This window comes from Pleurodeles waltl, chromosome 9 (assembly GCF_031143425.1).
Source record: "Pleurodeles waltl isolate 20211129_DDA chromosome 9, aPleWal1.hap1.20221129, whole genome shotgun sequence".
NCBI lineage: Eukaryota > Metazoa > Chordata > Amphibia > Caudata > Salamandridae > Pleurodeles > Pleurodeles waltl.
In genome coordinates, this window is record NC_090448.1 from 810,134,919 (window position 1) to 810,140,918 (window position 6,000).

Genomic DNA, 6,000 nt, shown 5'->3' on the forward strand with positions numbered 1-6,000 from the left:
GTGGAAAATCTCCTCAGAGGGCCACAAAGGAAGAGGTGCGTGGAAAAAGGGTGTGTGCGTCGATTTCTCCCCAGCACACACGGACTTGCGTCGTTATTTTCCACGCGGGGAAGTCGGGCGTCGTTTTCTGGCGCGCGGACAGTCTCTTTCTGTGGGTCTCGGGGATTACCAGATGTCCCGGGTCTGTGCGTGGATTTTCCTGCTTGTTTTCCGGCTGCGCGTCGTTCTGCGGGGCTGCGCGTCGAAGTTTCGATCTCACGGCAGGCGTCGCGTCGATTTCTCCTGCGGAGTCGGGCGGCGTTGTCCTTGCGAGGCCGTGCGTCAAAGTTTTGATCTCACTGCAGGCGTCGCGTCGATTTCTCCTGCGGAGTTGGGCGGCGTTGTCCTTGCGAGGCCGTGCGTCAAAGTTTTGATCTCACGGCAGGCGTCGCGTCGATTTCTCCCGGGAAGTCGGGCGGCGTTGTCCTTGCGAGGCCGTGCGTCAAAGTTTCGGTCGTCCCGAAGGCGTCGCGTTGATCAGCGTCGGTGTGCGGCGTTTTTCTTGCCGCGGAACAAGCTGTGCGTCGAAAAGTTTGGCGCACGGAGCGTCCAAGAGGAAGAGTGAAGTCTTTTTGGTCCTGAGACTTCAGGGAACAGGAGGCAAGCTCTATCCAAGCCCTTGGAGAGCACTTTTACAGCCAGGCAAGAGTTCAGCAAGGCAGCAGGCCAACAGCAAGGCAGCAGTCCTTTGTAGAAAAGCAGACAGGTGAGTCCTTTGAGCAGCCAGGCAGTTCTTCTTGGCAGGATGTAGTTTCTGGTTCAGGTTTCTTCTCCAGCAAGTGTCTGATGAGGTAGGGCAGAGGCCCTGTTTTATACTAAGTTGTGCCTTTGAAGTGGGGGTGACTTCAAAGAGTCTCTAAGAAATGCACCAAGTTCCCTTTCAGCTCAATCCTGTCTGCCAGAGTCCCAGTAGGGGGTGTGGCAGTCCTTTGTGTGAGGGCAGGCCCTCCACCCTCCCAGCCCAGGAAGACCCATTCAAAATGCAGATGTATGCAAGTGAGGCTGAGTACCCTGTGTTTGGGGTGTGTCTGAGTGAATGCACAAGGAGCTGTCAACTAAACCTAGCCAGACGTGGATTGAAGGGCACAACAAGATTTTAGTGCAAAGAAATGCTCACTTTCTAAAAGTGGCATTTCTAGAATAGTAATATTAAATCCGACTTCACCAGTCAGCAGGATTTTGTATTACCATTCTGGCCATACTAAATATGACCTTCCTGCTCCTTTCAGATCAGCAGCTGCCACTTCAACAGTGTATGAGGGCAGCCCCAATGTTAGCCTATGAAAGGAGCAGGCCTCACAGTAGTGTAAAAACGAATTTAGGAGTTTCACACTACCAGGACATATAACTACACAGGTACATGTCCTGCCTTTTACCTACACCGCACCCTGCTCTAGGGGTTACCTAGGGCACACATTAGGGATGACTTATATGTAGTAAAAGGGGAGTTCTAGGCTTGGCAAGTACTTTTAAATGCCAAGTCGAAGTGGCAGTGAAACTGCACACACAGGCCTTGCAATGGCAGGCCTGAGACAGGGTTAAGGGGCTACTGAGGTGGGTGGCACAACCAGTGCTGCAGGCCCACTAGTAGCATTTAATCTACCTGCCCTAGGCACATGTAGTGCACTCTACCAGGGACTTACAAGTAAATTAAATAGTCAATCATGGATAAACCAATCAGTAGTACAATTTACCCAGAGAGCATATGCACTTTAGCACTGGTTAGCAGTGGTAAAGTGCCCAGAGGTCAAAAGCCAACAACAACAGGTCAGAAAAAATAGGAGGAAGGAGGCAAAAAGTTTGGGGATGTCCCTGTCAAAAAGCCAGGTCCAACATGACCCCCTACCAGCCTAAAGCCAGGGGAGAACAATCACTATCCTGATGTACTTCCCTGTTTGAGGCGACAGAACAAGGACCCAGGCCCACAACAGCAGGGGCATGCTCCAGTTCTTCGCCTTCCTGACTCCAATTGGATCACTCTGTCCATACTCTCAGGGCCCACTAAGCCAACCCATGGGGAACCTTTCTCCTTACCTGCGGATCCCATCTGTGCAGCACCTAACCTTACTTTGCTCACAGATGTATCCCAGGAGCAGGATAGTACCACCATGACCAACACAGTGGTGTTGCCCACTCTACCCCTGGGGTGTGACACTTGTCCCCTCCCCAGGGATAACTCTGTCCACCCGGACAGCAAGCCACAGTGATTACTGACAGCTGCCAGGGATGAGAGCCAGGCCCCAGGCCTCTCAAAGCTCTCCAACCACTGTGGCTGTGGAGAGTGGGGGGTGGTAGCCCCAGGTGCTGGGCACCCTTTAACCACTCTCCCTTCCACCAGGTCAGGGATGACAGCCTGAACCTGGTCCTCCCCTCTGGGGCTTTGTACCCTCCCTCCTGGAGCGGTACCCCCAGAGTCCAACATGGTCAGGGTGCTTACAGAAGTCACCCTGTACCATTCCTCCACCAGTGCAGGGCTGTTAACCTGCAACTGGCCCTCCAACCTGGGGCCTGTACCTTCAGGTTGGACTAGGGCCCGGGGTGAGGCTTCCCTCCCCCTGCCCTCCCTTCTGGGGTCCAGCACCCTCCAACTAGGAGTGGCCTCCTCAGAAGACAACATGGTAGGGGCACTGTTATCAGTAGCCCCTCCCTCCAGGTCCGGGGGGACACCCTGAACCTGGTCTTCCAGCCCAGGGTCTGTACCCTCAGACTGGATCACTGCCTGGCAAACCAGGACTTCCTGGGAGGCACACCTACCCCCCACCAGGTCAGAGTTTAACCTCTGCACCTGCCCATTCAACTCAGAGTCACCACCCTGAAGTTGAACAATTGCCTGGCACGCCAGGACTTCCTGGAGGGCACACTGACCCTCCACCAGGTCAGAGTTTAACCTCTGCACCTGACCATTCAACTCAGAGTCACCACCCTGAAGTTGAACAATTGCCTGGCACACCAGGACTTCCTGGAGGGCACACTGACCCTCCACCAGGTCAGAGTTTAACCTCTGAACTGGGCCATTCAACTCAGAGTCACCACCCTGAAGTTGAACAATTGCCTGGCGCACCAGGACTTTCTGGGAGGCACACCTACCTCCCACCAGGTCAGAGTTTAACCTCTGAGCCTGGTTCCCCAACCCAGGGTCACCACCCTGAGGTTGGGCAATTGCCTGGCACGCCAGGACTTTCTGGGGGGCACACCTACCCCCCACCAGGTCAGAGTTTAACCTCTGAACCTGGTCATCCAACCCAGAGTCAACACCCTGAGGTTGGACAATTGCCTGGCACAGCAGGGCTTCTTGGGAGGCACACCTACCTCCCACCAGGTCAGAGTTTAACCTCTGAACCTGGGTATCCAACCCAGAGTCACCACCCTGAGGTTGAACAATTGCCTGGCACGCCAGGACTTTCTGGGGGGCACACCTACCCCCCACCAGGTCAGAGTTTAACCTCTGAACCCGGTTATCCAACCCAGAGTCAGCACTCTGAGGTTGAACAATTGCCTGGCACGCCAGGACTTTCTGGGGGGCACACCTACCCCCCACCAGGTCAGAGTTTAACCTCTGAACCCGGTTATCCAACCCAGAGTCAGCACTCTGAGGTTGGACCACTGCCTGGTACACCAGGACTTTCTGGGGGGCACGCCTACCCCCCAACAGGTCAGAGCTTATCCCCTGAACCTGGTTAGCCAACCCAGAGTCACCACCCTGAGGTTGAACCATTGCCTGGCAGGCCAGGACTTCCAGGGAGGCACACCTACCTCCCACCAGGTCAGAGTTTAATCTCTGAGCCTGGTTCCCCAACCCAGGGTCACCACCCTGAGGTTGGGCAATTGCCTGGCACGCCAGGACTTTCTGGGGGACACACCTACCCCCCACCAGGTCAGAGTTTAACCTCTGAACCTGGTCATCCAATCCAGAGTCAACACCCTGAGGTTGGACAATTGCCTGGCACAGCAGGACTTCTTGGGAGGCACATCTACCTCCCACCAGGTCAGAGTTTAACCTCTGAACCTGGGTATCCAACCCAGAGTCACCAGCCTGAGGTTGAATCTTTGCCTGGCATGCCAGGACCTCCTGGGGGGCACTCTCACCCCCCACAAGGGACACACCGTCCCCAAGGGCCACACAAGAGTCTGGTTGGCGCAGGTCTCCCGACCTCTGCCCATCCGGCAGAGTCTGGGTTTCCCCCAAACCAGAAACGGTTTCACCTGGGTCATTCCTGGGGGGCTCTGCTCTCAGAGCTGTCCCCTGACTCTCAAGGTCCTCCACTGGGGTCTGCAACCCCCTCTCAACCCTATGTCTGGACTTCTGCACCCCCTCACTAGGAGGGGTACTGCCAGACACCAGAACTGTTGGGATGCTGGCTACAGTCACCCCCCCAAGTTCTTCTGACACTGCGGGGCTTCCCTCAAAAGGTGGCCCTACGGTACAGGCTAGGCTTCCCTCCTGGTGTTCCCTCATGGAACCCTCTAGGACCTGGGACCTACCTGGGACACTACAATCCTCTCCCACCACACTCGTTTGGGAACCACCTAGACCACTCCCTTCAGGAGCACCCCCAAATGCCTCTTCAGACTCTCTGGTACTCACCCAGAAGTCTGCCTCCATTGTAAGTTCCCTGGGGTCAGAGAACTCACACTCCACCTGGTGTTGGCGTAGCTCTGGAAAATAAGGACCAGACATATGCTCTCCAGCAATTACATCACTCTGCCCTTCACATGTATTAACCACAGTACCCTTCACCCAACCACCCAGTAACTCAACCTTGGAAAAGCACTCTACTTCACCCTCCTGAGACTGGTGAGACAGTATCTGTCTGTCCCTGACACTCAACCCAAACTCTTCTGGGATGTCTCTACACTCTATATCCAGGACGTCCACCAGGGGGGAACCCTTTTCTCTGTCACTCTCTGCTAGAGTCAGTAAAGTGTCCCTCCCCCCAGTAGGAATATGACTCCCTGTGCCAGTTCCCCAATCCTTCTCAGGGACCCTGTGCATAACGGGAACCACCTCATACCCTTGAACTGCCTGGGGTGTGTCAACTCCCTTCTTCAAGTTGGGCACCACATCTCTGGGCTTGTGCCCTTCTTCAGCAGTACTAGATGCAAGATTTTTGCTGCCACCATCTGAACTGGACTCAGCCCTTCCGGCCTCCAGTTTCAGCTCTTTACAGCTCAGCTCTTGAGCTGCAATCTTTTCTCCTTCCAGGGCTAAGAGTCTTTTTGCCTCAACCTCTGCAAGATACTCCTCTAATTGTTGCTCCTGTCGCCTTTGACTTCGGAGCCATTCATCTATTTCTGGGTCACTGTCCAACTCTGAGTAGTCTTCCTCCTCATGTGCGTAGTCCTCCTCCTCATCTGAGGGGTACTTAGTCATTTGGTTTCTTGCTGCCTCTCTCTCTGCCCATCTTTCCTCCCCCCAGACTATGTAGTGATGGAGCATCTCCGCTTTAGTAGATCTCCTTGCTACAGGAAGGCCCCATTGTCTGCAAAGCTTCCTTAGGTCAGCCTTAGTGAGGTGGTCAGTACGAACAAAGAATGAGTAGGTACACAATCCCATTTTGATAAGATCTTATCAGCAAAAACCAAAATCCAAAGTCCAAAATATCAATAGTATATCCAGGAGGACATCAGAGAACCAAGAGCCAAAAAAGATGAAAAATCAAGTTGACCTTCAACTGTGGGTAGGTAGTGAAATACTTAGCTACTGTATGTCACTGCACAAACACAAGTCCTATCCTCACCGCTGATCACCAATGTTAGAAATGGGGTTTTTGGTTGGCAGTTAGGTTGCCCTCTGTCCAAGCAAGAACCCTCACTCTAGTCAGGGTAAGTCACACACAATCCAAAATCAGCCTGTGCTCACCCTCCGGTAGCTTGGCACGAGCAGTCAGGCTTAACTTAGAAGGCAATGTGTAAAGCATTTGTGCAATAAATCATACAACACCATAGCATAACACCACAAAA